This window comes from Carassius carassius, chromosome 30, assembly GCF_963082965.1.
Source record: "Carassius carassius chromosome 30, fCarCar2.1, whole genome shotgun sequence".
Classification (NCBI taxonomy): Eukaryota; Metazoa; Chordata; class Actinopteri; order Cypriniformes; family Cyprinidae; genus Carassius; species Carassius carassius.
The window spans coordinates 17,733,922-17,744,356 of NC_081784.1; the positions used below are offsets into that span (position 1 = coordinate 17,733,922).

A 10,435-nucleotide genomic window follows, 5' to 3' on the forward strand; every position below is an offset into this window, starting at 1 on the left:
AGGACTCGCCTGGCCTTTTTCTCTGAGCCTGCAGTCTCCGCTGCGCTGAGGCGCTGTAAAAGCATCGCTTCCAGCGGATTCCGGAACCGTCTTCAGCTCAACCGAGCTCGCCGGTTCGCCCTGCTTCACCGGCCCCCCCTGCATCGCTTCCCGGTGGGCAGCGCCCGCTGTTTGCCGGCGCGTCATCTGAGGAAGTCGATCTCAGGGCCGCGTCGGGGGAAGAGGACACGCGCTCTCTGCTGGCTTCGGGCAGTGAGGGCTGGGCGAGCTCCGAGGATCTCGCGCCTTCTGCTCAGAAGCCCAGCAGACGAGCTGACATCGAGAAGGAGCCGGGGCGAATGCTTGCGTTGGCCGCGACGAGTCTCGGCCGCGAGTGGTCTGCACCAGCGCCCCCCCCTCTCGTTCCCGGCTGGATGGTATTTCCCTTTCGGATGAGCGTACTTGTCAAAGCCCGCCTCATTTCTTCCTGAGCTTCACGAAGAGGTGGCGAAGGCTTGGAACGCTCCATATTCAGCGCGAATTCGTTTGTCTGTCTCACTAGCATTCTCAACACTGATGATGCTAAAAAACAGGAACTACCAGTCACTTCCGCCGGTGGAACAGGCGATAGCGACGCACCTTTGTCCGCCCTCTGCTGGACGGCGGCAAAAGCGGTGTTGCCATCTAAAGCCTGCTGTGTGACGCTGCGTCTGCACTACTCGCGATGGCTGCTTCATCGAAGCGCAGGTGCACGAGTTCCGCTCTAGCCTAGCTCTCACCCAAGCGCGCCGCTGTTTTAGTTTCAGGAATTGTGACTGTCTCAGCGTTTTCTGCAGCGAGCAAGCCTGCACAGTTGCCCGCTTGCCTGCACACAAAAGCCGTTATCACGGCTACCCAGATATTTCCCGAAAAAGGTGTAATTTCTGGTGTCCCGGCCACGGCCGATGGTGCTATAAATGTAGTGACGATGCCCACTGCTCAGTGACCATCTCCACATATAAGCACAGCCCTTCACACAGGGCTCGCGCCCATAAAAGCGACTCAAGTCGATCACGCGCACTACATAGTAGACGTGCCCACTCCTCAGTGCCCACAATCACTATGTCACACGCGTCATGTGGTTTCTGTAAAAACGAAACCCATGCACGTTCGTCCGGCCACGGCCGATGGTGCTATAAATGTAGTGACGATGCCCACTCCTCAGTGCCCATCTCCACATGTATGCACAGCCCTGCACACAGGGCCTGCGCCCATAAAAGCGACTCAAGTCGATCGCGCACACTGCATAGTAAGCGTGCCCACCCCTCAGTGCCCACAATTACTATGTCACACGTGTCATGTGGTTTCTGTAAAAACAAAACCTGTGCACGCTCGTCCGGCCACGGCCGATGGTGCTATAGATGCAGTGACGATGCCCACTCCTCAGTGCCCATCTCCACATGTAAGCACAGCCCTGCACACAGGGCTCGCGCACATAAGATCGACACAGATCGGTCGAGCGCGCCGCATAGTAAACGTGCCCACTCCCCAGTGCCCACATACACTATGTCACATACGGCGCGTGGCTTCTGTAAAAACGAGGCCCGTGCACGTACGCTCTGCACAGGCAGACAGCGAGTTGAAAGTGGTAAATGTGCACATATGCAGCCCACAGTTACTCGCAGACATATTGAGTCCCACGGTACCTGCTCAGCCTTCCCCCAGTCGGTTAAGCGTCCCCGCCTCAAATGCGCAGCACACCTGAGCGCCGCCATTGCCCAGTCAACAGAGCGCGCTTCGTTTCCAGCCCTTAGCCATTCATGCAGATGCATGGTCAGCGCTTCCAGGGGTTTCGGATTGGGTGCTAGGCATTATAAAGAGAGGCTACTCGCTACAGTTTTTTTTTCCGACGCCCTCCGTGCTTTTCAGCGCGCGTCGAAACTACGGTCAAAACAGAAGTAGCACACATACTTTGGGCCGAAATATCAAAACTGTTGAGCAAAGGGGCTGTAGAGCCTGTGTCTCAAGCTCAAAGCGAGGGGGGGCTGTACAGCAGATACTTTCTGGTGCCCAAGAGAGACGGGGGTCTCAGGCCCATACTGGATCTAAGACAGCTGAACAAGGCATTGATGAAACGCAGTTTCAAAATGCTTACGACCAGGAAACTCCTCGCGCAGATTCGCAGAGGGGACTGGTTCATGTCAATAGATCTGAGGGACGCGTATTTTCAAATACAGATAGCGTCAAACCACAGGCGATATTTGAGATTCGCCTTCGAGGGCCAGGCATACCAGTTTACAGTCCTGCCGTTCGGCTTGTCCGTGGCTCCTCGTACGTTTACGAGGTGCATGGATGCAGCGCTCGCTCCTCTCAGAGGCATGCGAGTGCTGGATTATTTGGATGACTGGCTGGTTCTGGCCCGATCACGAGCGGAGCTCGTGGACCACAGGGCCGTTTTACTCGATCACCTCGAGAAGCCTCCTGGTTTGGGCTCAGCGCAACGTGCGTTCGCTGAGGGCGGTGCATGTGCCTGGGCTACAGAATCTGGGTCCAGACAGGCTGTCCAGAGGCAATGTTCCTACGGGCGAATGGTCTCTACACCCGCAAACAGTCTGGCTGTTGTGGGAGAGATTTGGCAGGGCGGAGGTGGACCTCTTCGCATCCCACGAAAACGCTCACTGCCCTGCGTTCTTTTCCAAGAACGAAAGCGCGCTGTCACGGGAATGGCCGTGCTGCCCGCTTTATGCTTTCCTTCCCGTCTCCCTCCTTCCGCCGGTGTTAGAACGGGTGAGAGAAACGAGATGTTCAATACTGCTTGTAGCACCTCTTTGGAAGAACCAACCATAGTTCCCAGATTTGATGCAGTTAGCAGATGTCGCCCCGTGGCCGGTACCGTTGAGGAGGGACCTCCTCTCACAGGCCAGGGGCTCGATTTGGCAGCCTCAACCGGAGTTGTGGTCCCTCCATGTGTGGGCGCTCAACGGTTACCCGCTGATCTCGCAGTGGGAGTGCTAAATACCATCACTCAGGCTAGAGCTCCGTCGACACGACGTCTGTATGCCACGAAGTGGTCGGTGTTCTCCAGCTGGTGCACAGCTCGAGGTTATTCACCCCTTAGTTGTGAGGAGGTGACGGAGGTCCTCTCCTTCCCACAGGAGCTGTTGGATAAGGGCAGAGCCCCATCCACGCTCAAAGTTTATGTGGCGGCCATCGCGGCGTTTTCTGAAACGGCGCTCGGTCAGTCAATAGGAAGGAATGATTTAGTCATCTGGATCCTCAGAGGAGCTAGGAGGCTGAATCCTCCCAGACCTCCGTCAGTCCCTATGTGGGACCTCGCGGCGGTTTTGGAGGCCTTGAAGGGTCCCCCTATTAAGCCTATCCAATCGGTTAGCCTTTAGCATCTGTCGTTCAAGACAGTATTCTTGTTGGCTCTCGCTTCGGTGAAGCGTGTGGGTGATTTGCACGCACTCTCGGTGAGCCAGTCGTGCTTGGAGTTTGGGCCCAATGACTCAAGGGTCATACTCAAACCTAGGCACGGTTATGTGCCGAAATCCCTCAACACACCGTTTCGGGCTCAGGTTATTGCCCTGTCTGCCCTGCCGGTGTCAGGAGAGGATAGAGACTCGAGTCTTCTTTGCCCTGTCGTAAGCTCTCGAGCCGTCTCGCCTATGGCTGTGTACTGCTGCAAATGCGCTTTACAAAAATACAAAATTAAGGATAATTTTTTGCTTCAGTATTTCGTGAAAAGAGACTTTTCCCTTAGCTAAGACGCAGTACTCGTTCGCTCTTCTAGAGAGAACCGAGGTTACGTTTAGTAACCGAGTACGTGTCACTGGGTGTTTGTTTGTTTATTTATTTATTTTTTAAATACATTTCAGTGCAACTCCAAAATTGAATCATTATTTGCTTAAAGATTCCCACCCGTACACACAGTATGCTGTATATTTACATACTGTGGTTATTTTTAGTTTTGCAGTATATGGTCCTAACAGACTTACTATGCAGCACAGTATGAAGCTGAAGGTTAACCAGTGTCTCATTCTTCCAGTTCATGATCATGAATTAATAGGCTCATCCTGAGCCAGAGCTTATGGGCTGTGCCAAGTAATAGGCCATGTGTAGATCTTTTTTGCTGGCTGTGTTTGGTCTTAGTTCCTGCTTCACTGCTCAAGCCTCAGCACTAACCTTTTCCTTTTTATGTATGGCGCTCGCAAGGTGGTTAGATTTATAGAAGTAGACAGAGTCTTCATCTCTGGGAATCTAGAAATCAAGATTTAGGGCATAATTAGTCTCCCCTCCCCTCCCCATCAACCTCCTCTCCAAGTCTTTGCTCTCCTCCACTCCATGTGTTGGCCTTCGGGCTCCGCTCTGGAGATGGGGGAGTTCCTCCATGAAGGGCTATTAAAAAGCCATTCATTAAGACCCAACATCCCATGGACCTCAACAAACCTCACTGCCTTAACACAGCATCTGAATCAAGTGTGTGCGTTTGTATGTGGAGTGTTTCTGAATAAGAAATAAAGTTTACAGAAGGTGTCATATGAAATCTGCTTACTTAATCACTGATAAAATACTCTTACATTTATTTCTTCACTTGTCAAGAAAGTAATTTTCTGTTCTTGCTCTCTTCATTCAGGTTCTTGTCTCAAATAGGTGGCAGTTTGGATCAGATGGGCAGTGCAGTGTTCAGAGTATTGAGGGCAGTGTTAAGAGCAGAGGTCTGGATGTCTTGGCCAAATCTCTAGACACCACACCTGACACTCTTTAGCTCATTCTGGAATGACTCACATTCGTCAGGGTAAGAATCGATCTATGATATGCGCTCTCTTTTCCCTCTACATACAGGACAGAATTATATTTATATCTGAAGAAAATAAAGATTACCCACTGGCCCAGACAGTTAATATATTGTAACTCTTGCCCTTTTTGGGCCAGTGCTGTGTTGCCACAATCACATTTGTTAATTTTGTACATTAATTTGTCACCAAGACATGCCTGGAACTACTTTTCATTTGTGTTTCCCTGAAAATAATAGCACACCTTAGAATGTTCATCAGCCAATCAGATATAAGCACAGATCATCTTGATGGCTTTAGAAAATCATTATATTGAAAAGTGCTGCAATTTTCTGAATTTTCATTTTTTGTTGCTTTAAGAAATGTACATGTGTGATGACTCTACACATACAGACAGGCATTCAAAATGCAAACTAAGTGCATGAATGTTTTAAATATTCTATGATGTGGTTCGAACGTAACCTCTGGCAACATTTCATAGCAGAAGTTTACTGTACCTCAGGTTTCTACAGTTGAAGGTTTTGAAATCGGACACAAACCAAAGTATTAAAGTACTTTCTCAACATGGCCGCTGCACAGATCACAGACAATGCTGGCATCTTGTTCTCTTTTCCTCCCTCCCATCTAACGGTTCTCCTCCCGTCTCCCTTGAGTCTGTCTGTCGTCTGTGAGATGACTGGGCAGGCCTCCAGGCTTTTGAAAACTTGCCGCATAATTTGGGGGAAGACCTGCAATATTAAAGCAGACCTGCTGACAGATATATCATTAATGAGAGAGAACACTGCGTAAAGAGGAAAGCAGAATAGCCTTGATTTCAGGTCTAAAATCCCCCAGTGACTCTCCAAGTGAATAAAAACGACCAAACAACAAACGCCTCTTCTGGTTTTAATGTTAAGTTCAGACATCTGAGAAGACAATGTTTTCCTTCTGCGGGTGTTGATAGTAAATGCAATGTTTCATTAAAGGCGACAGGATTATAATTGAGATGAATGTCTTAACGTGTATTCGAGCAGAGTTCATTACATGCAGAGAAAGGAACGGGAGGGGGGTTGATTTTTCTATTTGAAAAGATGATGGCAATGCCGGTTGAAGTTGAATTAGGACTCTTGTGGAGGAAAAACTCTATTTGTACTGTCCCTGTCTGTGTGTGAGCTAGGTGCGTGAACACAGACTCAACAGCAAGCCAAACTCGTTTCCACGAGCCAGGACGCGAGCGCCTTGCTCCTTTATTTTCCAACGTTGCAAGTGAAAATCGAGTAAAACTGTAATAAACAGAATACAAAACATACTTAGGAACCTGCCTAGCAAGTACAAGATATAACTTTCACCATTTACCAACTTTAAACAGTCACGTTAGCTTAATAGAAAATGTACAATAACCAGCACGCTAACAGAGTATGAGTTAGCTAATTAGCAAAAGACGAACGTCAACAACGCAACGTGGCCACTAACATACATTCTCGAGTTGACGCCACATCGCGCTCATTAAGTTTACCTCTACACAAAAACATACAATATACATCATCACTCAAGTTAGACACTTACAGACATTGCCGCCTTACGAGTGTGGGACAAACAAGATTCGGGAGCGAAACATCAGAAATATCCCGACGCTCTCCATCTGTGTAACATTACGGTTCTGGCAAGCTCAAGGACCGGAGGCTCATGGGATCGCCCATACGTAAACAGGAAGGTCATGTCAAAATAAAAGCTCTTTCAAAATAAAGACTCTTCTTACATTACAAAATACCTGTGTCTCTTTTCTTATAATAAACAAAATAATTATCAAGCATGAAATTGAACTTATAGCAAAAAAAACAATTCACAAACTGAGGACAGAACACTCCCCGTCTGGCATAATGCCACTACTCAACTTGTCTTTATATACTTTCCTTTTTTCTCCTTTTCAGTGCACGTCTGTTCAGTCTTTTTCAAGGAGAAGGATGACGTCCGAGATGGGCCGCAGATAAGTCTTTGAAGTGCCCTGAGATGCGGTCTGCACCTCAACTTTGCGGACTCGTCCATCGCTGCTCGGAGAGGCCGATGTGACCAAAGCCATTGGCCACTCGTTCCTTGGTGCTTGAGTCTGTTTCAACAGCACAATGTCTCCAGTTTGTAGGTTGCGCTGATTTCTGTGCCACTTGCGTCTTGAGTGGAGAGTGCTTAAGTACTCAGTTCTCCAACGGCCCCAAAACTCGTTTGCCAGTGCTTGCACTTGTTTCCACTGACCTCTCAGGAGATCTTTACTGGTGAAGTCTCCAGGTGGAGCATGTAGGCCTGGCTTTTGGGTCAAGAGCATAGCAGGGGACAGCAGAATAGGCGAGGAGGGGTCTGATGAGATGGGAATCAGCGGCCGTGCGTTGATAATTGCTGATATCTCTGCCATCAAGGTACACAGGACCTCGTGCGTCAGGTGAGTATGCTTGTTTTGCAAAAGCATAGAGTCTAGTATTCTGCGTGTGACCCCAATCATACGTTCCCATACTCCCCCCATGTGGGAGGCGTGCGGCGGATTGAACTCCCATGTGCAGTCTTTGCTGTGGAGATAACTCAGGATTTCAGTCTGCTTTTCCTCAGGACGCTCCATGCCCAGCTCTGCACTGGCGGCTATGAAGTTCGTCCCCCTGTCTGATCTGAGCTGCTTTGCCGGGCCTCTGATGGCAAAGAATCTTCGCAATGCATTAATACAGCTTGTGGCATCCATTGACTCTATGACTTCAATGTGTACCCCCCTGGTGTTCATGCACGTGAACAGAATGGCCCACCTTTTGCTCTGCGCTGCACCTCCTCGAGTGCGTCGGGTCATCACTGTCCACGGTCCAAATACGTCCAGCCCTACGTATGAGAAGGGTGGGGAGGTGTCGAGCCGCTCTGGAGGGAGGTCAGCCATTTTCTGCACTTCCAGCTTCCCTCTGAGCTTACGGCATGCCACACAATGATGAAGGGTAGAACTCACCAGTCTCTTGTCACCGACAATCCACAGTCCAGCTGCTCTGATAGCCCCTTCTGTGAACTGTCGCCCCTGGTGTTTCACTTCAGCATGATGGTGTTCTACAAGCAGCTTAGCTACATGGCTATACTTAGGGAGGATAATTGGGTGTTTTACCTCGGAGTCAAGAGAAGCATTTCTAAGACGCCCTCCAACCCGTAGCAGACCGTCGCTCATGTAAGGGTCAAGGGTCAAGAGCTGACTCGAGTTAGAGACTTCTCTGTTTGCTTGAAGAGCAGCGTATTCATCTGGATATGCATCTCTCTGAACAGTCTCTAGTATGAGCCTCTTAGCTGCTGCACGCTCCTCAGGAGTGCGAGGCCCACTGCACTGATGCCAGCCTTTGCATGTGTGCTGTGGTGTGTCTGTTGTGTCTGCCTTGTGCGAACGCACCTGATGTTTCAAGTAGGAAACAGCTCTCAGCAGAGACTTCCATGTGGAAAAGCGCTGGAATCTCTCAGAAGTAAGTCTCTTAGGTTTGAGGTGGGTAGCTAGAGCGGTCACCTGTGGTCTAACTTCCACATCTGCTTCAGGATCTATCAATCCAAAGTGATCACGTTTCTCCATCTCTGGAGGCTTGTAGAGGAAGTCGGGCCCTTTAAACCACATTGTGTCCATGAGCTGTGATGCTGCTACAGATCTGGTGGCTAAGTCCGCTGGGTTCTGTTCCGAAGGGACGTAATGCCACTGATCTGGGGATGTTGTCTGGCGTATACGATGCACACGGTTGTGCACGTACACATAGAAGCGCTTAGAGTCATTACAGATGTATCCGAGGACCACCTTGCTGTCGCAGTAGAATTTAACAGCGTCTGGCTTGAAGTCCAGTTCGTCTAAGATCAGCTCTGCCATCTCAGTTGCCAGAACAGCTCCACAGAGCTCGAGGCGTGGGATTGTGGGTTCTGGTTGTGGTGACAGCTTAGCCTTCCCTAGCACAAATCCAACCTCACAATGGCCCTCTACAGTGACAGCTCTCAAGTAGGCTACTGCCCCTATAGCCCAGTTCGAGGCATCAGAGAAAAGGCACAGTTCTGTGTATTTGGCTTTTGAGAGTGACATCTTCACATAGCAGCGAGGGACATTGAGGTTACTCAGCTTCTCAAGTGAGGCTTTCCACTCTTCCCATCTGCTCACCTTTTCATCAGGCAGAGGAGTGTCCCAATCCTGAACTCCGCTGGACAGCTCTCGTAGCAACAGTCTGCCTCTGATGGTCACTGGCGTTGCCAGACCCAGGGGGTCAAAGATGCTGTTAATGACTGACAGCACACCGCGCCGGGTGTAAGGTTTGTCAGCTACGGCGACCTTGAAGGTGAACATGTCTGTGCTGATGTCCCAGCATAGGCCTAAGCTCCTCTGTACAGGCAGGGTCTCGTCGTCCAGACCTAAGTCTTTGATGCCTGTGGCCAGTTCTTCAGGCTCAAAGGCTTTCATCACAGCGACACTGTTTGAGGCAATTTTGTGCAGTTTCAAGTTGGACTCTGCGAGTGATGCACATGTTCGCTTCATCAGGTCGATGGCTGCTGACTTTGTGGGCAGGGATACAAGCCCGTCGTCCACGTAAAAGTGTCTATCAACAAACTGCTTAGTGTATGCGCCGTACCTTGACTCACCTCTCTGAGCAGCTCGTCGCAGGCCGTAGATGGCAACCGCCGGGGACGGGCTATTGCCAAAGACATGCACACGCATGCGATATTCTTGAATCTCTTTCGAGAAGTCATTGTCTTCGTGCCACAGGAATCTCAGGTAGTCTCTGTGGTCGTGTCGCACCAGGAATCCATAAAACATCTTTTGGATATCAGCAGTGACTGCGATGAGGTCCTTTCTAAACCGTATCAGCACACCCAGGAGAGAATTGTTTAGGTCGGGGCCTGTGAGCAGCACTGAGTTGAGGGAGACACCATGCTGTTGGGCGCTTGAGTCAAACACGACTCGTATCTGCCCTGGCTTTTGAGGATGGTACACCCCGAAAATGGGCAGGTACCAGCATTCCTGTTTCTCTTGGACGGGCGATGCCCTCTCTGCATGCTTGTTCTCGAACAACTTGTCCATGAAGGAGGAAAACTGCTGCTTCATCTCAGCATTCTTGTTCAACGTGCGTCTCAAAGAATTGAGGCGTGACAGAGCTTGCTCTCTGTTGTTGGGGAGCGGAGGACGAGGGGACTTAAATGGCAACGGAGCTACCCAGTTATTCTCTTTATCCTGATGGAGTTCCTTTTCCATAATGCTCAAAAACAGTTCATCCTCAAAGGACATGGCACTCTTATTGTCATTGTCTGTTCTCTGGAAGACTGTGAGCCCGAGCTGTTCTTCAGCTGACTTAGGCTTTGTCATATGTGCAGAGTGGCCATACCTGTGCTCCCCGCCGTAGCTCAGTCTTTCTTTCACGCAGATGCTATTGTGGCAAGGAGTGAGGAGTGACGGACGTCCATTCTGGAGAATGTGGGTTCTGAAGGTGTTCACGGTTGGCTTGTGAGCATTGTCGATACACACTTCACCTATTATCACCCAACCTAAATCTAAACGCTGGGCAAAGGGTGCGTTGTGGGGCCCATTGACTTGATCTCTCACCTTGTGTGCACGAATCATGTCTCTCCCTAGCAGAATCATCATCTGGGCGTCAGGATCCAGCTTGGGAATATGCAGAGCGATGTATCTGAGGTGAGGGTGTGCGAGGGCGACCTCTGGTGTCGGG

General features: G+C 49.9%; 1 pseudogene; it reads left to right on the forward strand.

The window, feature by feature from the left end:
* The window catches only part of LOC132110332 (S1 RNA-binding domain-containing protein 1-like), a 61,861-nt pseudogene extending 57,087 nt beyond the window's left edge, over positions 1-4,774 (forward strand).
* Positions 4,775-10,435: the final 5,661 nt, after the last annotated feature.